The 27,523-nt window shown below is 41.3% G+C and overlaps 1 long non-coding RNA gene across 1 annotated transcript; it reads right to left on the bottom strand.

Moving 5' to 3' along the window:
* Positions 1 to 25,904, bottom strand: LOC309442865. Its single transcript, XR_014184704.1, has 4 exons — positions 25,686 to 25,904; positions 13,255 to 13,434; positions 3,156 to 3,261; positions 1 to 289 (listed from the first exon to the last, which is right to left on the bottom strand). It is a non-coding gene; the product is annotated as an uncharacterized lncRNA (long non-coding RNA).
* Positions 25,905 to 27,523: the final 1,619 nt, after the last annotated feature.

The raw sequence follows: 27,523 nt of genomic DNA, 5'->3' as shown, positions 1-27,523 counted from the left end.
CCAAAAGAAGCATATGCAGGTTAAAAGGATTAGCAATACTTTACTCAGCTGGTACTTTCGAGGTATTTAATACAGTATATAATAATTCCTGACGTGGAACAAAAAGCAACACACTAATGGTTTTCAGCTTACAGCCTGCGGATCACTGGGTTTCCTCAAAATACTTGCAAAAGACCCACAAAAGGCATCAACAAGAAGCAATCCCATTGTCAGGAGGCTTGGTGTCACTATACAGGAGCCCACGCATCCACGGAAAACTGTTTTAGAGTCCATGAACTTGAAGAAAAGGCTGAAAGACATAATAAGCGTGACAAATACTACATAAATGGAAACATTTTAGCTGGACTAGTGAACAGACGTCATTACTAGATTTGCTGTGTGTGTACACATATGCAGGTACGTCGCAAGAAGAGCCAGAGGCCACGAATGCATTGCAAAGAGCAAATTTTGTTTTAGTTACCTCTCTACTGGGGGATCTCCGAAGCCACACCTGAGCTCCCAGGCAGAGGTGACACAAGCGGGGAGGCAGGCGCTGGTCAGTTCAGCCCTGCTGGAAGATCACTGGGCCTGCTGAGCTCACCTGTATTTCAAGGCTTCAGGCAGGCGCAGCCTCCCGCTCTTTCTCACAACAAAGCAGGAATCTCAGACACAGTGATAAGGTGCCTAGGGTTTCTCAGAGGCCTATGTTATCTAACACAGAGGTTCTACACACAAGGCCAGTAAAACAATTAGTGTGATGTATGTGCTTTTTCTACAGACAGGTGCAAGTCACTTGAGCGTATTTACATTTAACTAACCTCCTCGCCAAATCTTCCGCTATATCCCCATACACTGTGGAAGTTTTTAATGACAATAAGTGAAACTCCTTCTCAAAAAAATCTACTGCTTTAAAGGATAATAAGAGATGTTTAAAAACCTCTGTATTCTTTTGTTTCAAAGCATTTGTTATTTTTTTAAAAGATGACTAAACCTATGTAGGAAGAAATCACAATGATATTTCATGTATTTCTCATTCAAAGTCTTTGTAACAATAGTGTATTTTCAAGACAATTTTCATGTTCCCTGCTATTCTGCAGAAATTTAGTCTGCATAGCAATATATTTACCTGTAGGGGAAAATAATGCAATATGGCAACAGAAATCAAAAGATCTGGTTAGAGAGCAGTGATTCAGGTCAGACCAGATACCAAATTGCTCAAAAACAAGCAGGGTGATCTTATTACAAATGCTGTTTAATGTTTATCTACAGACATACACAACTTTTGTGAGACAGGTGACAATAACTCCTCTTTATTCAACTTCAGTGAGAAGGTTTAGTATTGCACTCTTACATGGCAGAACACAGGAAAATTGTAGGGAGCCCAAATAAGGTGTCTGAATTTGCTGAAGGGATTAGCTGTCATGTTCCAAGCATCCAGCATGGAATAGAGGTGCTGAGGAGAACTTGGAAACAGATCATAACTGTGACCAGGGCAACAGGGGGGAGGAAAAAAAAAAAAAAGTTGTTGATAATTCTGGTTGAATGGCCCAAACTGATTTCAAGCAACATGTCTCAACTGCAAGGTGACTGTATCCAGTGGTACACAGATCACATCAGCAAAACAGGAGCATCAGCACTGGACCTGTGTGCAACTCTTCCCCTCCTGCTGAACAAGAGGAAACAGCTGGGGAAACTACTGGATATAGTCTGTGGATCTCAGGCGGCCAGTGAACCACAGCTGCATAGAAGGGGCCTGCTGTGACACAGGCTTGGCTGAAAGATGTCACCCTGCTCCCACAGAACCACGGAGCAGCAAACCTGCAGGCTTCAGCAAGACACAGCAGGGAGCTAACTCAGACAAGCAGCTCTGAAACATTTATGTTGGGATCTAGGATCTCCACCCCTCGCCTTCAGGTGGGGAAAAAAAACAACAACAACAACACAGAACTACAACAACAACGGCCCCAAACCAAACAACCCTACCTCTTTAAAGAAGTTTCAAAAGTAACTTTTGACCAAACATTTTTGTCCACAGTTTGTTAAAATGTGAATTTGAGCCCTGTGGAAGCAGAGCAGAGGCCTTTTGAGCTTCTGAGAGTTTGTAGAGGCGAGGGTAGTGGGTTTCAGAAAGATTATCTTACAGTTCGAACTCATTAATGAAAGAAATAAATTAACCAAGCTCATTTTTCAGGGAATTCTTGTGTAAACTGGAAATTTTCCAGTCTGTGAGCCCCGCACTGCGCTAACCCATAAATCACAGCAAGCAGGTTGTCTGTATAGTGAGAGCAGCCACGTTTGCAGATGGAGGCGGGGAGAGAAACCAGCATATGTTCACAAAGAAAAAACCCATACAAGCAAAACAGGAAAAAATAATACCTCCCTTGCCCACCACTGGAACAAAATAAAAGGCTTGGCCTCAGGCACTGGAACATACGCTGTCTGCAAAGAGGCCCCCAAACCAGGGGAAGGCACCTGAAACAGGTCAGCTTTTAATTGAATACAATATTAATTACCGAGTGCACCATTAACGGTTTGTGGGATTTGACTAATTAATGTAATAGTTTCTGAGTCACGCTCATTAAATATGAAAATTACGCCGGTGAAAGGTATCGGTTTCATTATCAATCTTGTATGGACAGGAGCGGGGGTGGGGAGAGGATGCCATGGAAAGATTCCCACCCCAAGTTACTGTGCTATTAGCTCTCTCCTCCCGGAATTGGTTCAGGTGTGCAGAAGAAAGAGCCAAAGCAAAAAGGAAAGAGTCAAGGAGAACTAAAAGCATTGCCTAGTGTCATCGGCTAGTGGCTGCAAGTCAGGACCCAAAATCTATCCAGTGCAGAATAAATGTACACTTTTGCTTAGTGGACAGAGCTGGCTGGTCTGCATGTAGCTTCAACTAGTTGTTGTCAATTCCCATCATAATGCTTAGTTTCCTTCATCTCCCTGGAACAAGCATAATGAGAAAGACAGATGTCACGTGGGGTACTTAATTCATTAACCCATGTAAAGCTCATGGTGGTTCCTTAGTGGAAAACTACAGGGAAGGTAATAATCACTGTAAAAAGTCAGATCCAGAGCATAATTATGCTCTAAGGATATCCTGAGATATACCGCCATGGGCCACACTCCTCACATGGGGCAAAACTGTTACAGAAGGAGGACCAGAGATGTTATACCTTTCATTCCTATCCAGCAGTCCAGAGTAGAGGCAGTGCTGATGTACCCCAGAGGGAAATGCCATCAGTCTTGTATGGGAAGAAGAATGACCTGCATGCAGAATCTCTGAAGAAAGAAAGGAAAGAGAGCACCAGTGCTCCAGGGTCCCCTTGTGCCCTACCAACCACAACAGGGCAAAATGCAGAGGTCACCTTCTAGACTGAAATTTGAGAATAAGTACACAGCCAAGATGGTGAGAGGGCAAAAAAAAAAGCCCTCAAGAATGAGATAAAGGTCTAACATCACTTCAGGGGACCATTTTTCTAAGCACCACAGAGGGAGGTAGAATCACCATCCTGTTAACAACAATGCATAAACACTGCACAGGGAGCCCTACGGGAGTAGGAGGAGCAGAGATAATGCCAGTGCTATTATTTTTGTAGCAGCCCTTTTGCCTGATTCTTAACATATTGTGCACATGCTGAGGGGGTAAATAGGGGAAAGAGGATGGCCTTGCGCCAGAGCTGCACACCTTCACATTCATGCTGCAGATATACAGCAGCCTGGAAAGCCTAGAGACAGAGAAGAGAAACCAGCAGGTGGGGAAAAAGTGAGAAGAGGACATTAGCACACATGCAAAACCCAACAAACTCCTCAAATCCCAGATTCTCCTTAAAAGCTAGAGGAGAGAGAGCAAGCAGTAAACCTGTAAGAAAGAGGAAATCCCATACACTAACGTAGGGCTTTTATCACTTTGTCTAACAAGTAATGACTTACTGATTTATTCTTTCTTCAAAATAGATGCCAGTGTTCTTTCTAAATAGCATCAGCTGGCCAGGAAATCTGTGGCTGAGCCTGTTGAGAGTTGGATAGATTATGCACAGCCTGTTCCTCTTTGGGTTTATAACATACACAACCGAGAACAGTCTGCAGGCTCCTGTACTGCACCTGAGGCATTATCCCTTCTCCACTGTACGTCTTCAGCCAAGTCGCTACACATAAATGGTCCTTTGTACTCCAAGCTTCTTCGCTTTGCACTGAGCAAGCAAGGCAGGTAGCTACAAGCAGTTCTGTTTCATACAGGAACTATGCTGTAAAATTTGAAGGGTCCCTGGTATAATTAAATCCAGAGTTTTTGTTAGGAAGATGCCAGGGCTCTTAGCAACCATATTAAAAAGGCTACATTTGCTCTCCATAAAAAGACAAGTAATCATTCATTTATAGAGTGAGAACAAGTTCCTCCTGTGATTCAAATCCTATACCAAACAAACAAGAAGTCTTTCGGCCTGAAACAGTGCCCCATACGGATGGTATTTTCTGGTCCTCTTTTCTTCCAGGTCATAGGGTTTCCCTGAACTCCTTCCCACCTATTTTAAAGACAAGCTTTACATTTTTAATCTGAGTTCATCAAAACAGCCAGGATACTGCTGCCCTACCAGCTACTCTGGAGCTGGCTGAAGGTATTTTGGTTATACTTCTGTGTACGTTTCAGGGACCAAGAGAAGATCTAATTCATACTGCTCCTCCTCTTGCTTTGCTAAATGTAGTTCAGCCTAGGCTTACAAAGATCTTTGTAAGGACCTTTCATCACAGTAGTTAATTGAAACATTTACCTCAGGAAGATCCTAAACTGCTGCATTACCACACACTGCTGTTCTTCCCAGAAGTATGCAAACAGGACACCAAGCTACATCAATTCTTGTTTGAAGTTTTACAGCTGCCATAGTTGCCATGGATTTTGTCAGCAAGGACAGAGAGGACAAAGACAGAAAGTTCTGCTACCAAAAGCAGTTAAGATGCTCTCCTCTAGGAAGCATGCTGAGGAACCACGCTCAGCCCATTGCTTCTCACTAGCTTTGAACAGCTTTTATCAGCTCACATTTACTTTTACCTTCACTTACTATATCCTCCATATACTAATTTTATCCTTTTCAGTTTCTCTTATTCTCCACAGCTTTTTTCATACATTTGTGCTGATGAAGTAGGGAAGACTTTCCAGACTAAAGGCCAAGATTCTATATACTGAAGTCCTGGTCGGAAAAAGAAAACCCATGCCCAACAGAGAGCAGTTTGTGCTAGGAGGGAAAGCCTTTGCAACTATGAAAATACCCAGGTTGCAGCTACTTAATCATTATATGTCATGGTCCCCTGTATCTCCAATAATTTTACTAACATGAGTTCACAGTGTTTAATGAATTTAGCACTATAGACTGTTGACATATACTGTCATGGTCTGTTATCTCTTTCTGTGTCATTTTAAATGCTTCCATAGCTCAAATGTACCTCTGATTGAAAGTCACTGTTCCCAAATGAACATGGCATCAGACACTTTCAACTTCAGTTACAAGAGCAGCACAAAGTAAAAACATGCAAGGTAACACTCAGTTAAACTTTAAAGCGTGTAAGCACAGCTATACTGAAGCTGCACCAAATTAAGTTATTACTCAAATACTAGTCAGATGAATGAAAGAGCACTGCCCTTCAGATCAGTAATGTTCCATCAGACATCAGAAAGTGAACCACCAAAGAACAGGAGGAGCTGGTTGTTTTGTTATGCATTTTTGGTGTTTTAGGGGTTTTTTGAAAGACATCTCTTCCACCTCATCACACATTACGATTATAGGTATGTGTCAGCACCTGCCAACAAATATATTTAGGAGATAACACCTAATTGCTGCCAGTACCTAATTTAATTGTTACAACTGCATAGACTTCATTTATGATACCATGACAAAGCAGCATTTATCTAAGCAAAGTTAAAAGTCCTTCATTCATCATCTCCTCTTCTCAGTACCAGATTTATGTGGATAAATTCAGAGTGTCTTAGATTCCCCCTTAAAGCATCATTCTGTGCTTCTCTGGATTAAAAGAGGACAACAACTGGTCAGTGTAACACATAAGGAGGTGTGGTAAAGCTAAGGCAATAAACAGGGTTTTTTCTTTCTGTAAGGACTTTCAGGTTTTAAACAAGTACTAAAGTTCTGCTTTTGTAAGCTTTACAAGAAGGACAGTTTCATTTATCCGAACAAAGAGATATTAAGAAACCAGCAAAGTAATTTTTGAGTTTCTCCTTTATCATTCAGCTTAGCAGTTTTACTTACAAAGCATTGCTTAGGTGGTTCTTTTTGCCTGAAGCGGTGGTTCTTTTTTACCTTCCCCCTTCAGCCCCTCCATCTCCCCGCTTCCCACTCAGGACAGGTGATCAGGAGGAAAAGGAGGACAGAGAGAAGAGAGTTGGAAAAATTAAAAACGTTTTACTAATGCTACTAATAAGAATAGAGAAAATAATACAAAATATACAAAACCAATCTTGAAAGTCTCAGCAACTGCAGAGCCGGCACCCAAAGTCCTGGATTGGACTCTGCAGCCAACCGGAGCTGGATTCAGTCTCTCACTAGGCCTCAGTTCTCAGGGACAACTAGCAAGGTCCTCTCCTAATGTCGGCCGTAAGGAAAAAGGGAAGAGATCCTCTTGATCTCCCACTTTTATATGAAGTATTCAAGTGAATGGGATGTTATACTCCGTTGGTCAGTTTCTTGGTCACCTGTTTCTCGTTGCCCCCTCACAAGAGGTGAATCTGTCCTTATGAATAACCTCACATTCCATTGTTATGTTTACCAAAGCATGTATCTGGTTCTCCGGGAAAATGCAGCTAATATGAAGGCTTTAGCTGACAGGCAAATTCACTAAAAGATAAACTTGTTTTTAACAAAACCAGCACAGGCATTTAGGTACCAGGTTTGGTCTCCTACTTGCTCAGGCAAGCTGATTATTGAAATTTCAATATGGAAGGGATGTATTGATCACATCATGCGTTATGTGATTTATGAGCTTATGCAAGGAACTGTCTGTCCTAGCAAGACCAGGCAGCAGTGAGTAGAGCAGTACTCTCTATCTAAGCCAGATCTCTGGAGAGAAGCCTTCACACTGCACAAACATGAGATGTGAAATGAAATGTAAGACAGAGAAGCAAGCCAAAAGCAGTGGGTCTGCAGTCAGAATAGTTCACTGTCCCATGCAAACCAGACAAAGCACTATTTGCCTTTTAGTTTGTCAGTAGCGTAAGAAAAATGAGAGTTCATTTTTATCCAACAGCGTCTTGTGCTGGTGGGGAAACCTAAAGTAGCAGCCATCAGTAGAACTAACCCATTTGGAGGAAACTGATGCTTCTCTCAAATGTTTTTATCTGTTGTAATGTTGTTTTGAATTAACTCATATATAACCCTTCCCCTAGTAGTATTCATTATCTGGGCAAAAAATTAAGAGACAGAGCATTCCTTTCCAAGTTGAAAGCCCTTGCACAGTGTTAACTGGAAGCACTCCCTGAGCTTATTATCCAGCAGGAGTTATGAGTGCTCAGAGATCTGGGACACATGTTTTCTACCAAACTGAAAAGACAGATTTAGGGCAAGACTCCAAGAATTAGCCGGTAGTCTCCTTTACCAGGCACAGGGCAACACTTCAGTAAACAGAAAGAAGAGCACTTATAACCAAGTCTATTCCCACTCCTGGCAGTAGCTATGTGATGAACCTCTCTCATATGGAGCTTTCACTCAAGTCAGCTCTGTATCCCATAGACTTGTGGACAGACACCCTGGGTGGCTGGGCCTATATGTAATATTTTCAGAGGGGAACAGGTAGGTGAGAGGACATTAAACTCTATGCCAGAGGTTGTTGCATGTTCCATAATTTTTTCTTCTACAAAATATCTACAGATGATGTTATCTTTATTCCTTCATACCAAAATTACAGGCAAGCACAATGGATGGAACTGGCCTACACTTCACTTCTTTAGCCACTCCTACTTTATTCCTACTTCATTTCTTTCAACCACTCCACCTCCAAATCACTTCAAACAGCAAATAAGAACATGGCAGATTACTACAGATATCTGCAGGAATAGGTCTTCACATGCAGAATCCAAAAAGCTCTCCCAACAAATAGTTCATAGGGGGCACATCGTTCACCACTTCTAGCAGCTGCATATTGTCTAGAGATTTGTCCAGTATCATTTGTCTTGAGAAACTGTTTTTCTACCTTGGGTCCAAGATTTTTCTTTAGTTCCAGTATCCCTCCAAAGACTTGCCAAAAAGGATCAAATGCTAGTGGGAGCTTAAAAGATTCAGTTTGTTTGCAGATTGAATGCACTTGGCTCTCCAGCCCCTTGATCAGTTCTTAGGTTTCTCACATGGACAGACTCAGCTTCTTGATCCAGAAGTGGAAGTGCTGTATCTACACAGTGACAAAAGGGAGAAACATCAGCAGCCAATCAGGAAAGCAGTCATACAGGGCAGACTCTTATTCTGAAAGAGAACCAACAAATACCCCTTTCCCCTGTTCAGAGAACAGTATCCTCATTACAGTAACATATAGTAGCACTTCTGCATCCAGCCAGGTGTGTTCTGCTTAGGTCTTGTGTACCACTTTAACTGTGAGGGGCAACACTACATGTCAGTACTCTTCTGCTGGAGAAATGCCCAAGAGTACTCCTTTCCTTTGGCCTTCATTTACTTAATTACACACTCCATCCCCAAAATGGCAGCCTCTACCCATCAGGATCCTTTCTGAGAAGCAACAAGAGGCTTTACTGACTGTGTGCTCCTGTACAAAGATGTGTGGATCATCAACACGAGCAAGCCTCCAGCTTTACCATTAATCACTGGCTGGCCTGACACTTGCATTCTGCAGACAGCCTTCACCGAACAAAGTTTGCAGCTGGCTCAGCTCTGGCTGATCTTCTTCATACCCACCAAATATCTCCACTCTCCATTTGTCAATTGTAAGTGATAATTTCTATTCAATCTGATACATATTATAAGAATATAAACAAATGACTCTGGCTGTATCATGGCTGCAATCACTTCCCTTTATAGCCATCATTTATTACAGGCAGACAGGTGGCCGTTCAGTGGAATGCCGAAGAGGTTATCACCTGGACAATCACCAGGGAACACACTCACATTTACATTCTTCCCAAGCAGACAGTCAAAAAGAGGCATGTGATTTCTGGAAAAACTTCACTATGCTCCAAAATTTTCCTTTTCTGCCCATGTAAGTCACAGGAGCAAGTCCAAATATCACCAGCCTAGCCCATCAGTGAACACCAGATTTCACATTTAAACTTATTTAGGACTTTTGAAAATATGGAGGGGATCTGGGGAAGATTCTCCCGCAGTTGCTTCATTTTACATCTCACGGTTCTGATAGAGGTTACATGTTTTTTCTAAATGTTGTTTGGTTTACTTCACTAATGCATACATAACACTGGGATGGCAGCAGCTTTTTTGCTCAAATGGAGTTTGAAAGAAGGGTTATTATCTACTACTGCTAAGCACATGTAGTGTTTCATTTTGAAAAGACCTAGAAATTAATATATAGGAACCATTTCACCTCCCCCTAAAACACTGTCACCTCTAAAACAGATAGATGTTGGGTTACCTCACGACTCAGGAAGCAACAGTCAGGACAAAAAGTGAACAGTATTGCAGTAATAGCACTTACAGAACATGGAATATAATTAACACATCTGTCAAATTCTAGAACATCAGCTCTCGCATCAACACAAAAGGACCTCAGCTTTAAACAGCCTCTGAAACACTGCAATCTCACAACTACAGCATAGTCAGAAATCAAGACAGGACATGAGTTCAGAACAGCCTTGCATGATCATAGGCTGAGCAAGTCCCAGCTAGCAATTCTGAGAGCAAGACCTGGGCTCTCCTTGTAGGCCCTGGTACTTGTTAATGTGTTAGAATGCAGGAAACTGGACTTTCACAGAGTGGTGCAAGAACAGAGCAAGGAAGACTGGAGGAGAAGAGTTGCTGTAGGATCTTGTCATAGCTTTTAACATTACTAACTATCCATCACCCAACGCACCCATCTCTAAATTACAGCTTACATTGATTGTCATAGCAAAATGTGCATTATCAGGTTCATCAGAAGAGACAAACCAAAGGTCCATCACACCAAATATCCTGCCTCAACAGCAGCTAACACCAGATGCCTGTGAGAATCCACCTTCTCCAGGTATACTCTTCTAAGCACCCAGTCCTTTCAGGAGTTCATAAGGCCAAAGGCTGCATTCAAATCATCCTATTTATTAGACATCAATGGATTTGAATACCTTATTTATATTCTTGGTTATTCACAACATCCAGTGCAAATAAATTCTACTGCTAAATTCCACTTGATACCTGAGAGTATTTCCTTCTTACGATCTTCACGTAGCACCCAATGAAACCTAGAGACTTATTCATTAGTTTGTACAACTTTGTGGGTCTCAGTCAAAATTGACCACACATTTCCCATCACGCACACAACCCCTTTCCAGTGCTGCCTTCCCAAGAGGTACGGATGAGTTTCTGTATTACTGGCCAGCATAGCAAAGTTATTGTTCAGTGATACCCCAGTCTGTCAGCAATGTAGTCACATTTTAGGACACAAAGGCAGGCACCACAGTTGAGATGTCAGTGCCCAGTGACTCTACCTGTGGGCCTGGACAAATCCCTTTCCCTCCTTTCACCTCTACTTCCCTGCCTTCAAGCTAGATATAACACTTTGTTACTTTAGGAACATGATCCAATGTTACACTATAAATGCCTACAAAGCATTTTATGAACATGAATAAAAGTAACCATAAATATATTAAATGTAACTCCTCAAATTTCCACACTGTGTCCTACCAAAGGTCATTCTGGTAAGACATGGGTACAACTGAAAGACATTAGCTTGAAAAGAGACAATAAATACAGCAAACACCTTTACCACTTCAGCATATGACCTGGAGATGGAATCTCAACTTACAGCAGAGCTTCACACAAGCAGATGGCATGAAACTTTCAGCATTGTAGACATCTATGAAGGCACTGTAGTAACATTCGTGCATGTAACAACATAGTTGTTCTCAGCATCTTGGGATGATCCTGTGAAACAAGCTTCCAGGGTAAGCATGCAACATCAGCAGGTGCCATCTGTGATCACGTCACTCAGCAGGGAATCGTTGCTGCCAGCATGCTCAGCAGAGCCTATTGCACATCAATGTTCATTGCTAAGGGACTTTTTAAAAAGCAGGAGAGGCAAGAAAGCACACAGTCTGCCCCCAACCTCCTGAGTCACAGAACAAGCTCTGGGTTTGGTGCACACATAGCATTGCTGAAGAAATTTTTCCGCAGAGCCAACCTGGGATAGGCTAAGGAGAATTTCAGCACATAAATAATAATGTCAGTCAGTACCACCCTGAGGAAACAACTCCCTGGATGCTACACCCCCCTCATGGCCAGTAGAGGTATTTGCTTTCACTCAAAATCTTTGCAGGCCAGCTGTGCAGGCTCTTCCGGTTAATTCTGTCCTCACACCACCTCACAGTTAGTCCTACCACTACCAGTTTTCTGTTACACACAAGACTCCAAAGCAAGCTAAGCAGTCATGTACCATCCCTCCTAAATCCTCCTCTGCATGTCTCTTCCTCAGAGCTGTGACATGCAGTAGTGCCCCTTGTGTCCTCTAGCACCCATTTTATGAGCCTGTTGTCCACAAATTTGCTTAATCCCTCTTTGTGCATGCTAGTGCTTTCAGATGCCAGAGCCTTCAGCAGCCAGGCACAGAAACTCTCCTTCATTTCCTTTCACTCTGCTAGTCTATCAGCTGCACTCATCAGCCCTTGCCTTGCAAGAGGTTGCTGAAGTCCTTTCCTCAGAGGAAGAAGCTGCAAGAGTGAAGTGTTTCGACTGCACTAAAAGGGTACCGAAAGACACAGGTCCCTGGCTTTCAGTTTAATGCTCAGCCCAACAGATGAGGCTGTCCCCTCTGCATTTGGCTGTGTTCATTATAAAGAACACGCTAGGTCCTTCCCAGAGGAATCAGTTTAGAAAGATGCAGTGATTTGCAATGGAGGATGGAGATAGTTGCATGCCAGAGATAAAGGCTCTGCTGACGCTACTTTTATGGTGGTAGCTTCCTGAGCACGTTGCACTACAAAGAACCGGAATCCAAACACCAGTCCACAGCAAATTTGGGAGAAATTCAAATGGTTTTGGCCCCAGCAGTCAGTTACTAGATGTGCGGATACTGCATCAACAATTCCACTATTAAATTAAAGGGCAGGACTCTCCTTTTCCTGCAGAGGCATTCCAAACAAGGATGCTCCAGCTTCTAAGGCAGGTAGTCAGCAGTGGCCCTGCAGGCAAGAGTAACCCAGGGGTTAAGTGAATGGCTAAGCTGATACTGCCTGTTGTGTAAAGTGCACATGAGTGTCTCTGACCAGGGACACACCAAATCTAGATTTCTTTAAAAGTGCTGGGGAAGCCTTAGGCAATGAAGGCATGTGCAACATGGCTGCTGCTCCACTGGCTTCTTAATAAAGCACTGGTCTGGACCACCTTACTCCCAGTTCAAATTCAGATTTTGCAGGCTGTAAATAGGGCCAGTTTCAGACCCCTCTTTCAGGGGTAGTGACAACAGAGAATACCCAAATGTAATTAACCTAACTACTGAAAGGAACCTAATTGTCATTAACCCAAACCTAACACTGAATAGAAAGTAGTCCTGGTGACTGATAAACAGTGAGTGGAGTTACCCAGCAGTGATGTGTGGACTCTGCCAATGTCTCTGAGTCTCTCCAGGATCCCCGGCACAGACAGCAATGAAGCATTTTCTCACCTCCTCCCTCACTCCCACAAGACACTGTTCAAAGCAGCTGGGCTGCCTGCATGGTTGCACGCTGTCTGCCTGCACAGCTCTCCCCAGCCCACAGAAAGGGCAAGAGAGGGATTCAGAAAAGGCAGGATCACATGCCAGAAAAGAAAGCCCTTACTAAAACCATCCAGCCCAAATGCCCACAGATCAAGCAGGCTCACAAAAGCATCCTGGAGACACCACTGGTTTGGTTGACAGGTTCGATGTTAAATCCCCTCTTTACCCATCCAAGCTGTCTTTCCTGCTGAGAACCCTATTTTGTATAGCTGTTTCATTTCCTTTCCAAGGGTTTTGTATCTGTCCCTTTCCAAATCTATTGTTTCCTCTGACATTTCAAAACATAATAAGAATTCATGTACTATGACAATTATTATTTTTCATACTGACAACTGAAAGTTCTTGTAAGCCTTCTCCCAAATTAATTACCTTTGACATAATTACAGTTTTGGGGAATGTTTCTGCTTCTTGTGGAAACTTCATATTTTTCATTAAAAAAAATAGTTCTGCCACAGTACTCTGTAGTGGTGGTCTAAGTCCTCATCAAAGCTTCTCAGTGGGGCAGTGAAGGTGTACCAAAGGAGACATAGTCCACTAAAAAAGCCCAGCCTAGTGAGAAGAAGAGACAGAGAAGCACATGAGCTGTAATTCCCAGGAAGAAACATTTCATAGTTCAAATCTACATACCCAGTTATTTTGCATTTCATTTTGCATGGAAAATTAAACCTTCCCCTCACACTTCCATGATCTTCTCCAAACATTTTCCCTCAGACAAAATAGCCTGTTTTTCCAAACACCTCTACCTGCTACCTACCTCTGAAGTTCTTCTGTTTGTGCAGTAATCTGTGACAGAGGCAACTAGAGCTGAAAACAATACCCAAGGTTATCATTCTACTAGGTTTTGTTATCTATAATCTACACATTTTTGATTCTGTTCCTCAGCATCAGCTGGTGAAATGTTAGATTCTCTGCATTTCTAATTGAAAAACTGATACTTAAACATTTTAAAGCATGAACTATAAAGACAAGCAGAATTCCAAGATTGTTTGTTGCTTTTGTTTGTTGTTGATTTGGTTCGGGTTCGGGGTTTTATGTCTGAGGTGATGTTTACAGCACAGAAAATTTGGAGGTGCAATGCCCAGATCTGTAAAATTTAGGGTCTGTAAAACGGCAGAGTAAGATTGGGAAAAGGTTCATCTCTCTCCATAGCAAATAAGCCTCATGTCGTGGTTTAACCTGAGCTAGCAATATAACCAAAACAGCCACTCACTCACTCACTCACTCACTCCTACAAAAAGAACATGAGAGAGAGATCAGAAGACCACTCCCGACTCTCCTTAAATATGAAGCATGACACTAATGGGATGGAATACTCTTATTGATCAATCTGGATGTCAGTCAAGCTCTGCCCCATCCATGCCCCCTTCCTTGATGCCTCACACCTGTGGGCAGAGGGCTCAGAATGTCCTTGGCTCTCAGACCAGAGCAATTAAAAACATTAACTCTGCCCCGGCGTGTTATCTTCTTGTTCTTGAACTAAGTCCAAATAATGACAGTGCTAGTTATGAAAAAAGAAAGGTTTCTAACTGCATGAAGAAAACTAACTCATTTTCAGGCAAACCAGCACACATCATTTAGGATAGTTCTAGAACTGAAGGTCAAAAAAACGAAGCTCCAACAGCAATTTGGTACACAGTTTGACATCACATTGCAGGTTCACCCTCAAGTCCACAAACTCTCTCTTATTTCCATGCACTTTCCTCATTAGGGAAAATATGTTGGGTGAGAATAAGCATATACAATGAGACCTTCATCTAATTTTCACATATCTAAATGCAATATGTTTTACTTTGAACAGGCTACCTGGATTAAATAGAAGTTAATTAAAACAATCCCTCATTTTTTGCTGTTTAAAACTTAAGACCTGTTAAAGGAGGGGTAAGACAGCACTTTTTATTACTCTTAGATGGTGCTAAGAGGACCCATAAATACATCTCTTCTTCCTGTGATCCCATTCATCTTGCTGCCTTTCCTACTCCTCTTTGCCAACAATCAGATCCCAGTAAACAACCTCAAGTGAAATTTGCAACTGTCAGATAAACATTAAAAATGCTTCTCTTGTCCTTTCCCATTGATAGTCCTATTAATATTGTAATAGAACAAAAAGTTATGAAAATGAATGCATGCTGCTTTTGGAAGTGAATGATGCAGACAGCAGCTGTGAAATATATACACTTGAATAAGCATAGACAAAGAGATACAGTGCACCCACAAAGATGTGTGTATACACTTACATATAATATTTTAAGATGCAGGACTCAGTTCTAACCTGATGCTACTGTACACTGTGAAGCAACTCCATTGACTTCTGGCTGGTGTAAATTTAACACAAGTAAAATCAGAAATAAATTACCATGGCTTTTTGGAGAAAACGTCACATCTACACAAAGTTTCTGTGCTATTTTTTTTTAAATCTTTATTTTTAGTCAGAGGCTAGTATTACAATGTGCTTTTGCTGATTTAGTATGATACTTCCTTGCAATATGCAAATCTCAGGTTGTATGTCTACTGTTAATTAAAAAAAAAAAATCTGTACCTCAAATTTAAGGGAAGGAGTATGAAAAAAATCATAAACATTACAGACAAGTTATCTTATTCAAACTTGCCATTTAGTCACATATTAATTCAAACGGTAGTCACTAAAAGTCTGCAAAACGGAGCAGTCCAGTCCTCCCAATCCCACAATGAAAACGTTGTATCTGGCATCCTCTGTCCATCTGAACCCTCACTGAAATCATTGACAGTTTTGCAAAATGAAAGACTTCCAATTTGAGTCAGGTTTCAAAATGATCCCAAAACTGCCTTAAAACATCATGAGGTACTGTTGTCTTTATATATACATATATATATATGTATATATATATGCATAGACATATATTGAATTTTCCTATCAGGTTTTTACATTTTCTGAGCTTTTAACATTCTACTGTTTCAAGCTTCTCTGTAGAGATAAAAGCTTTGCATTATATTAATAAAATGGGAGTTCTTCAAGGGAAAGCAGGATTTCAGGGGCTGGAGTTCTAGGAATACTCGCAGGTAGAGAGGCAGCTGTAGTGCAGGGATGCAGGAAGACTCCACAGAGACAAAGTCTGCCTGAGAGGCTTTCCCTGCTTGAACAAGACCTTAGCTCTCTGAACAAAATATCCTGCCAGTCGTATTTTTCTAATTCCTAATTTAGTGACATTTCATTGTGTCATTTCATAATGTCAGGCTGCATTTAGATGCTTCCCGTTATCTATTTCTCAAGTCCCTTAATGTTACACGCCTCTAATTCTCTCTCTTCTGAGCCTTGTACTTTTCAAATGTAAGTCCTGCATCCTTATACTTTCGTATGCAAGCCAGACGGTACTAAACCGGGAATACCAACTGAATCTTTCAAACTCGTCATTCTCCACTGTTCAGGTCAACTGTCATTTTGCACAGAAATCATTCCATAGCTGACTTATGCTTATATTAAGCAAAGAAAAAACAAAAAAAGAGCGAAAAAGGATGTTAATTTTATACCGTTTTCTAACATAATAGAAACAGAAAATCAACATTTCCAAGTTGCAAACAATCTTGAAATGTGGTATATTTTTACCTGTTATGAAGCACCAGTGCAAAAGCAAAATTGTTTCTTGATATTCCCATCAAAGTCAGAAAAAGGTCAGTCAGTCTTACCAGATTTCAACTGCTCTAGTGCCTTTTGAACTGAAATTTGTTTCATTCATCCACTCTGAAATACTGATTATGGAAAAAAATCCACTTTAAACTTCTGCTATTTTAATCACAGATCACTGAAAAGTAATCAACTTCTGGAATTTATATTAAAATATCTCCTGAGTGGCAGTCAAGTTAGGTATTGTGACTCCAGCTGGATGAAATTAAAAAATTGAATGAGACTGTGTATGTTGCAGACTTTAGTTTAAAGTAACCGAGATCAAGGGACTGTAGAGCAGTTACAAGAGCTGGATGGTCATGGGGTACTGTGACTACAGTTGGTGCCACTTAAAGATTATCTCTCCAAATACGTTACAGGAAATGTTCACCATGTTCTTGCTGCTTTTCATTGTAATTTAATGCCAAATAATCTTTGGTCTGATAGTGCACTACCCTTCAAACTAGAACACGGTCTCACAAACCTTACTGGCTACCTTTCACAAGTCGCCTGAGTACTACATTTCAACAGCAACATTAACTGGAAGAGTATATACAAAGAAGTCAAGTTCCCTCACAATTTTTTTTTTTGTAACAGTTTGTTCACAAATAATCTTTTTTGTTCTAATTCTTTTTCATTTTGATTCGTGACAATTTATGCAAGCTGTTATGAGTTATGCAAACTCATACATGTTAATTTAAGGTTTGAATAACAGTTTCTCTTCCTCTACAGTTACCTCCCTTTATTTTGTATACCATGCTACCATTGCCACAAAAATATTGCCATTGGAATATTACCATTGTCACAAAAAATCTCTTCTGGTAAGGAGAAAGCTTACCTGCCTACTCTGGGGTCTTGTACAGTCACCCCACAATTGACTACCAACCAGCATCAGCTCCCAAATGGCTTTCTGTTCAAATGTTCACTGCAGCAGGTCAGTTGAAATGTCATGGAGCACAGGATGAAAGAGCCTTCCACTGACTTGCCCTCATGCTGTCATTTTCATGAGGGCAGTAGGGCTATAAAGAGTTCCTCTCCTCAAAGGGGACTTTATGCCTACATAACATGAGTACGAATAAGGAAAAAGAGACAAATTAGAAGCACTCTGCTGCTGGACATGCCCAGGAGTAATAACCATGAAACCCTGTCATGGAGGGACTTCAATGAGCAAAGGATTCACCATGCCTTTGTTGAGATGGAAATGCCGCCCACGGCACCAGCACAAAGTTCAGCCTGAATCTGACACTGTTTGCGGTTCTTTTTTTCTGGAGCCTCAGGGAAACAAGCATGACAGAGACCAGATAGAGTGTAGGGCAGAGCTGGAATCCTTCTTCCACTTACCAGAGCATCATCAGAGAGCAAGCATCAAGGCAAATAAGCACTATGATGATCCGTGTATTAACTTCCTGCCCTCTGAGGTCAGCATTTCTTAAACCACCCAGGACATTACATTCTCTGCACAGTCTCCAGCCATTTAGCAATAGATGGCAAAGGAAGCTAAAGCTCTAATGGGATGAAGTGTCAAAGAGAGCTTTTTATTTAAAGAACTGGAGAAAAGAAAATGGATATTTTAAATTTTATCTCAGAGTTAGTTAATATTCACACTTAACTGCTGAACTGGCTAAATTCTTTTCTTTTCTTAAGGACCTTTATAAATTTCATCATTAATAAAATCAGACATTCAATTAGTGGGGAACTTCTGATTGCTAACTGATATTTTCCCCCCAACAGTTCCTCTTTTTTACTCTTTCTAGTCTCTCTTTTTATTTTCCCCTCCTACCCCTGTGTCCCCCCTTCCCTGAAAAACCAGGGGAAAGTGAAAACTGACTCCATTAACCTCTGTCATTACCTAAATCCATCTCTTAATTAATATGAGTTAATATGATTAATCAAAATAATGAGACAAACCTATTAAATTAGGGTGTTTAAATTACAAATGGAAGTGGTAAAGGCAAAGGGGCTGATAACAAATAGCTGCAGTCAGAGATGGGGTTAGCTCTTGAAATGATATGTGACGATCAGCAGAGAGAATCAAGAATGAGGGGAAATCAGCTAGATCCATGTGAGAAAAATATTCTACATGCACAAAGAATGATGTTGTTCAAATGCCTGGTAGCATTTCGGAGGATCAGGTGTGTTAAAATAATATTTTAATCCCTTTCAGGGTGGAATATAATATAGATAACAACACAGTCATCAAATCTTTCAGCTTGCAGTCAGCTTGCAGTCAGCTTGCAGTCAGCTTCCTTAGGGTTGGACAGTACAGATTTTGCCCAGTTAGAGGTCCCCACTAGCAGTTTTCTGGGAATGCTGAAGCATTTGCTGGTCATATTAGCACTGCCCCATGGAGACGAGATTGGACAGGTTATATATTTCTGTACTGGAGGCACACAGCCTGAGCAGAAGCCTGCAGTTGCAATACTCCATCTCCGATACTGACTTTCTTTGTGACCTCAGGCAAGCGGCACGAACTCTGTCTTGCCTGGCTGATTTAGACAGAGCATTCCTAAATGTAGGTCCATATTTTCTCTAAACTAGCATCTTGAAATCTGGCAGGCTCTATCACTGTAGTCCTCTGAGTGCTGAAGGGAAATTATGCCAACAGTGACCTGTCCCCAAGAACCCATTGATGGTCAGAGTTTCTCATTGAATTTCCATTGCTCAAGTATCTGTTTGAAGTACAGTCCTGAAATCTGTTTAACTTTCTTGTTATAGACCACAAATTAAAGTAAAAATAATGTCTCTGTCATAGGTCATGGTAAGAACAAAAGTGATATTCATGTCAGGAGGTGATTATGTGGAGTTTGGAGAAACCCATTAGCAGTTTCTATTTCAGTCAAAACTGTAATATCAGCAAAAGAAATAAATGTACCACAGGACTTAGGCAGATAGAAAACTGCATTACAAACTGTTGCCAGAACAGTTAGACATCAAGCAGGAGCTGGTGATAGTGTTAACAAATATTTTTTAGGCACAAGGAACCCGTAAAACTAAATGGAAGTGAGGAGAAAACAACCATAGAATATTTCAAGACCAACTCCATCCTTTGTATCTCTAGTGTATTGTTTGTGATCTCTATATAATAAAGTTGAGAGAACACTAGAGTCTGTGGGGTTAATAAACCTATAATTGATGAAGACACCTTGCAATATATGATTTATAGGCCACTTTAACTGCCTTAAAAAGGCTGCAACTGGCCAGAAGGTGCTGCAAATAGCAAAAGAAACCACTGTCTCCATGGCACTGAACTGAAGTGGCAGCATGAGGACAGCAGGACAAAAACAGGAGAAAAAGAAAGATCCAACAGGAACTCTGCAGGGGAGGAATAAGCTCAGGGATGGCTGTTTAAAACTGGTGTCCAGGGAGATGGAAATAGCAGGAGAAGGCAGCACAAGAAGCTTGTATTCATAGACCCAAAACACCCTTTCTTAGCTGGCTTTAGACTGAGTTTTAAAAGGGGTTTGCGAGGTTATGAGCATGGTTGCCTGACCTTTGGCGTCTCAGAATATGCTGTGGAAAACCAAGGAAAAGAGTGCTGAAGCAGCTAAGAAGGAATTTCATTATTAATTGTATTCTCATATTGGGCATTATGCTTTCTATACTTGGCCCAGCTTTCTAGCTTTTTCACTGAAAGGTGCAATCTTTCTTCAGGAGGAAGCACAATTTCTCAACTCAGCTATACCCAATTAACAGGGTCATGAACAAGTATAAAATGATGGGAGGGGAAAAAAAAAAAAGGAACAGAGAAGAGATTCAGAGAGTAGCAATAAACTGCAGTTGAGTTGCTATTGCCTTTTCCTAGTAGAAACTCAACATCCTACATTAATGGCTTCATAAGAAGACATGAGTGTTGAGAGTGGTCATGGACATTCAAAGGAGCTTGGTAGAGAAGTTTGGAAAGAGCATTTCCAGCACACCATGTGGAAAGGCACAAGTATTTGGAGGCTGGGGGGCTGAAAGGCAATAGCATGAAATAAAAAGATTCTCACAGATACTCTATGCCTGAAGGAATGATCAGAGGCTACCAGGGTGTATAGTATAACTGGTGTCAGCCAAACACAATTGAAGAAGTGAGCAAATAAGTCATGTTTTGAAACACCTACTTCCACGAAATTGATCTGATGCTCATGTATCACCAGATAATTACCACCTTCTTCTCAATCCCCTTGAAAGGCAGCACAACCATAGTGACAAGGTGCTATTCCATTTCTATAGCCAATGCCTAGCTTAATAGACATGTAGCTGAAGATTAGAGACACACTGATTCATATTAGGAAAAAAGTTTTTCATTTCCACATCCTAATTTTCTGAACAACAGTATCTTAGAGCCATACTTGGGCCAGTACCATGTCTCACATTTTTAAGTAAATTTGTTTTCCACCAAACACAAGCAGGTTACAATATAGTCTTCTAGAAAGACTGCCTTCTAGACAGAAGGATCTAAACAATGTAGATAGCATCTGATGGCCAGGCCATGGGCTGCGACAAGGTTGACACCTACTTCTTGGTGACAGAAGTAGCATGAGGAAAAGAATGAAAGTTCTCTTTAAAAAAAAAAAAAAAAAGCAGAAAATTAATTTTATTATCTCTGTGCAGAAAATGTACTGATACAGGGAATTGACAACTAATTTATTAACACTTAACTAACACTTAAAGAACTAACCCTACCCCACATCACTAAAGACACTTAGAGAGCTAACACTTTAACCCACATCACTATTGCCTAGCCTTGCTTAGCTCTGTGTAACTTATTGTACAAAAAAACAGGACTTCACTGACGCCTTGCAAAAATAGTAATCCTTGGGTGCATCCTTGGTGCATCCTTGGGTGAACTAGATTACAGAAACTTGGGCACAGGACAGGAGATATGCCAGTTTTAACCAACTCAGAAGTCTGAGACCTAACCAACTCATCACACTGGACCAAAGCTGACCGTGTACAGAGAAAGAGGACCTGAGTTCACGATCACTGCGCAGCTGCAACCAGGAGGAGCCAGAGGTGGAGACTATGGAAATAGTCTCCCGGAACTCATTGTAATAAGAACCACCTTCTCGGGGACAGGTTATGAATATGTATAGGCGTTCCTAAAACTTTCATGAATATGTAACACTTTCCTGCATTTAACTAAACTCAGAGCTACTGTAATTTTACACATGCATTAGGTGAAATGATTCCCTGTGTGTCCGGCGTCGTAAATAAATGCATACCTTCCTTATAATTTCAAGGGTTGTAAGGTCATTCCACGCCTCAGTACTGGTGTGCTATTGTCTCTTTTTGGTGGACATCCGAATCAAGTTCTTAAAATACAATTTGGATGCAACAGAGATTTCATTCCATCTCTGCATACACATGCCAGCAAGGATTTGAATCCCATAGCCTGTTCTCCCTCCTTGCCCAAAGGAAGCACTTGGGATGAGAAACTTGTCTTCAGACAGCCTGCACACTATCAAGCTGAGAAATAGCCATGTCCCCTGCCCTTTCCCACACTGTCAGCTCCTGCTGCTTGAACAGGAGTCTCCTCAGAGGGCAGTCACCAGGCAGCCTTGTCTGAATCACCTCTAGCAAGGGCCTATTGCCCACCCTGATGCAGGAAGACTCATGTTCTCTACATTTTTCATTCATATATTAGTTCATAATTCACACAACTATCCTGACCTTTGATTCCAAATAAACATCAAGCCTGTTAGTGAGGTCTCCTTCTGGATTAGGATTTCTGCATGTTACTGAAACAGTGATAATCTGCTTAGTTTGTTCAAACTGATTCTGGACTGTGAAATGGTGCTACCACAGCACTGGCAGAAGTGCTCTTACTTCAAAGAGGAAAGCTTAAAACACCCCACCCCAAAGCCTCATTCAGGGGCATTCAGATGAAGGCTGTTGCTGACTAGTGACTTTATTTTCATCACAATTTATCAGATGAGCATCAAGCAAAGGACACAAGCCCTCTGGTTTAAAAAGGTCTTCACTAAGAAAAAATATTTAAAGAAAATCCAGATTCACTCTACAGTGTTGGTTTCAAAATGTCATATGTGTGCTCCATATGCACAGTGGTGAATCCTGTTCACTTTCACAGGAGAGCAACAGAGAAGGAGGGAAATGGATAAGGTTGTTCTTACAAAAAAAAAGGCAAAATTGAAAAGGCTGAATACAGATGCCATGATCAATTTCCTCTCCCTTTGTTTCCTCAGATGAAGAACAACTTCAACGTCAGATTTTCAGACTTATAAAACCCTCCACTCTTTTGTGCTCAAACTGGAGAACAGAGAAGAGATCTTCAATTTCAGCTCAAACTTCAGAGTCATAGGATCTCAAGCTGGAGTCGGGAGGCATGATTACACTTCCTTTTCTGATATGCTCAAAAATTTTCCCAAAATTCTGCAGGTTCTTTGCAAAATTGTGCCATGCAGCTGGCACTGACAGACCTGTTATCCAAAAGCCATGAAGATCTATCTGGATAAAGAGAAGCTTTGTCTAGCTGCCAGTCTTGCCATCCTGTCTAGATTCTGAGAGTTCAGCTACATTCCCTCTGCTTCCTAAAACTAGCAATAGAAGACTGTGCGGTGGAAACATTTAACGATTATATGCATGGTGAATAAGCCACAGAAAGATCCAGGCCTGTCTCCTGTAGGCCTCCTGGCTTTTCAAGGCCCACCAGGAATACAAAGCAGTTTGTCAGGAAACTCAGCAAAATCTTGCAATACACCCAGGGGTGTCTCTCATAGAAAAGGAAATATTTTCAGAACTACTTTTACTCCTTTGGAGTTATTACTTCTAGGACTGCAAGAGGACCGTCTGCATCCATTTCTTTAGGCTCTTTGATTGTAAGTCACTGCAGTAGTGTCTAATTATCTAATGGTCTGTTCAAGCCCTGACTTCTCTGCCAAGACTACTGTCAAAGGGGCCAGTCAATGTCAGCCGTGATTCTGATCCAGATGACCACTGGCAATAGACTGGGACAAACTCACTCCAGAGGCCAAACAGCTATTTGAGAATGCTTTTCAAGCAGTAGTGGAGCTGGAAGAAAACTAGTGCTGCAGAAGTGACCTTGCACTTACATGAAGCAACACCAAGTATCTGGAAGGAACAAATCCTCCCAGTCACAAGCAAGCACAACAATAATTCTAGGAAGTGGAAGGTGATGAAAGATCTAGTCAGATCTCATTCGATGAGCAGCCCTGGTCCAAGTAAGCAGAGAGGGGAAATGGCCATGTAGCTGAAACAAACACTCTGGGAGCTGCTCCAAAACAATGGCACTGAAAACAGGAAAAATAGAGCAGATGTAATGGCAGGACTTGCTTCCATACAAGCCCAAGTCCCAAAGTTCAGGTCTGCACATGAAAACACCACATATCCATCAACAGCTCCATTCCTCCTCCACACAAAAAGGAAACAGGCAAAGGAAAGAGTGTGTGGCCTTTTGCAGTCACACACTGCATTCGGGAGATAATGATGCAAACTTTCCAATTCTACCTATGATTCCAAGTAAAATTCCTTCATTTGACACACACTGCATCCCAAGTAAGGACGACACTTGCAGGAACTCGAAAGAGAGACCTGGCTTAAGCAGCTGCCACAAGTCTGCCCATGCTTGGGCAACTATCTATTTATCTCCCTAACGTCTCCCTCTCTACCTACTTGGCAGCACCTCATCTATAGAACTGCTTGTGGGATTATTTTTTTTTCCTGTCTTTGCGTAACTAGCTTTGTTAGGAAATACTCAATTTGTTGAAATCTTTATGTTTTGCAGGAACTCACTGTCCTGAAGAAACCCTTGCTAGAAAAGGCTCCCTGATTTGCATTGGACAACAGGGAAACCTGCATGTAGAACAAGACCTACATGGGATATGAGAGATTTGGGCTCAAGTTCCTGGTCTATTTTTCTGGACTTAAAACTTGAACTTGACTCTCCCCCAGCATAGTTAAATGCCTTGATTGGTGTAATTTCTTCTTTTGGGAATAGTCTTCTCTGTTGCAACTCTTTCACTCTGTGTGAATTAATAAGTGCTTCTTTGGCAAGGGCTCAGTCCTACAGCTGCTACAGAACTAGCCAGTGGAAAAGCCCAGATCAAATCTGCTCTAGTAAATGTTTGGAGTATCCCACATAAGAATCCTGACCACTTAGATATTGCCTGTCCTACAAGCCAGGATTCTTCTTCCCCTCTGACAAAGCTTCATAGAATCCTGGTTTAATCACATGTGGAACTGGAAAAATATGAATCACAAAATATTTCATTGGATTTGAGAAAATGAAACATATCCGAGAAGAAGTCTTGGACCGCAGAGACTCTGGTAGGCTTTGCTTTCTTTTCTTGCCAGCTGCAAAGATGCTCTAGTCAGGTACTCGTTTGAGCTGAGCTTACAGAAGCCTTCATGAGGCTATTCTTCCTGCTTGCTCCAGGTTCATTAGCAAACAGCAAGAAACAGCTACCATTTCTTCCAGCCAAATTAAGATGAAAGAGGAGGGCCAATGGGAGTAGAATGCTCTAAGAAAGGCTTAAAACATTAATGCTATTAAATCAGTGGTAGTGCCATTACAGAGAAAGAAGGCAAGGGTAAAGGGCACAAAGCAGTTGCAAGGGTCACTGACCCTGGCCATAACTGCTGTGGGAATGCAGGGGTTCTGCCAGGAAAGCAGCCCCAGTATCTACAATAGCATCAACTATTGCCTCAGCTCAGCAAATCCAGCTCCATTGGAAGCATAAAAAAGGAGGAGAGGACATAAGCCCCTGTCAGTCATGAGAAAGAAACAGGCTGGTGCTTTAGTTCTTTCATGAGGGGGATACATATGCTTCTGGGAGTTCAAAACAGCAGCTTTGGCTGCAAAGGGTTTTGCTTAATCGCATGAAATCTTTTAATGGAAAATCTTATTATACTACAAAGGCCTCTCCTCAGCCTCCTCATGCTGCTCTTTCTCCTCCCTGTATCTCATATCTTCTTGTGCTTGCCCGTCTGTTCCTCATCTTTGCCTATAACTTTCATCCAAAGCCTCTGAGTCTTTCCAGTATTTCCCTTCCCTTGGATCTGAAAACCCATAAGTGCAAAGAAAGAGGACACAGCACAACGTTTTCCTACTTGGACATACTGAGACTTCCTTAGCACTCCTTCCATTTCCCACAGCTTCTCATATTGACTCTACAAGTAGGGAAGGCCAGAAATAACCTACCTGAATTCTGGGTTGAGGAAGAGGAATCTAGAGCAGTATGGACCAAGCAAAGTCTTCAGAACAGTCAGGAGCTCTGGGTGTAGGTTGAAGGTCCAGAAAATGAAATTGAGATACAGGAAGTTGGTCTGACTTGGCAAACTGACTGAAGGTGGCAGGTCGGAAATACAGCCTAAGCTGTTAACGGTAGTCTTCTCATGGCCAGAAACACTCTCATAGCTAAGGAGCAGAAGAGGGAAGAACAACGGGTTCTTGCAAGTTACATACATAGAGAGAGGGAAAGAATGAACACATATATACAATACACATCAGGTCATCTGGTGTGTTCTTGTGACTACTGGCACAGCAAGGTTACATACGACCTCAGTATGACTCAAGGACAAAGATGATGCTTAGTCAACAGGAATCTCTTCGGCACATTCACTTCAGAGTCATACTTAAAAGCAGAAAGACCACATGGATGCCCTCTATTATATATCAGGCCACAGATGGTAATGAATTAAAATGACTCTTTCATTAAGGTACTGGATAGACCTGAGGGTATGCAAAACAAAAATCATCCTTGCTAGAATTTACAATATTCAATCATTCTTTCTATTAAATGAAAAGTACGTTATTTTAAAGACAAACTACACTAGCAGTTAATATAAACTGCTCTAGCCTCCAGATGCTGGTTCCTGTTGTTGTGAAAGGGTCCTCTGATCATGGTGGGGAAAAAAGTGCACTTGGTATTTTTTTCTCCATTAGGGTACTTCTACACTAAATAAGTCACTTCTCAGTGTTTTTGAAACGAAATAAACTGAGCTCTGTTTCCTCATTCCAAGTCATCTTGGTGCCTCTGCTGTGCTCTCTTCAGTTTTTCTACCTTCCCCTAAAAACCCTGTACTAGGTCTATATGCTGTATTATACCAGCCGTCTGTCAATACCATGCATGTAGGTTAAAAATCTCTCCCATTCCTCCTCCTGTGCTCAACTCTAGGGAGTGCAACAGCCCTTTTTCAATATATACCTACAGAATGGAGGACTGCAAGATTTAGTACGTAGTCCCAAGTGTATTACTTTGCATATGACTGTTAATACATATTTTGTTAGCTTTCTTCATGATGCTAATCACTTTACGTAAAGTTTTTTCATTATTTATTACCCTATCAGTCTTGTGACATTGCAAAACTTAAAACTCACCTTTAAACTATTGTTTATAGTTACTTCCAAATCATGGATGTATCTGTTGAATGGTATTGAACTTTATATCAGCTCTTGCCAAATCCCCTGGACACTCATTTAGTGATACTTCCCACAAATGACGCCTTTGAGCTCTCTTAGCTGACCAGTCCTTAGTCCACTTAACAGGCACTTTACTGATATTGTGTAATATTAAGATTTTAGCCAGACTATCATGCGGTACTAAGTCAAATGCTCTATGAAAATATAAGTACATTACATCTACACAATTCCCTTTAACAATCCATTCTTTGAAATTACATTATTGAGATCAAATTTGTTTGACAAGATCTAGTTTCAATAAAGCTATGTCAACTGGCATTAATTATATCCCTATTCTTTATCAGCTGACTTCCATATCAGATTTTTCATTACTCTCTAGCTGCAGGCAGGGCAGGATGCAGTCACAGCACAGTTGGAATGGAAGGGGAGAAGCGCAGGAGAGGAGACTCATAGTGATGTAGTTACTCCCAAAGGCACCACCAGACAGTACTAACAGGGAATTACAGCCCTCATAGCTGGCTTCTGTTCCACATCCAAGCTGAATGTTCTCCAGGTCATCTCACAATCCTTGAAATAGTGAAGAAATCCCCAAATGGAACAAAAGCTAATATCAGTAA

Source organism: Streptopelia decaocto (genome assembly GCF_964273445.1).
Source record: "Streptopelia decaocto genome assembly, chromosome: 7".
NCBI lineage: Eukaryota > Metazoa > Chordata > Aves > Columbiformes > Columbidae > Streptopelia > Streptopelia decaocto.
The sequence above is the reverse complement of the archived record's forward strand: the minus strand, read 5'-3'. Positions and strand labels throughout refer to the sequence as shown.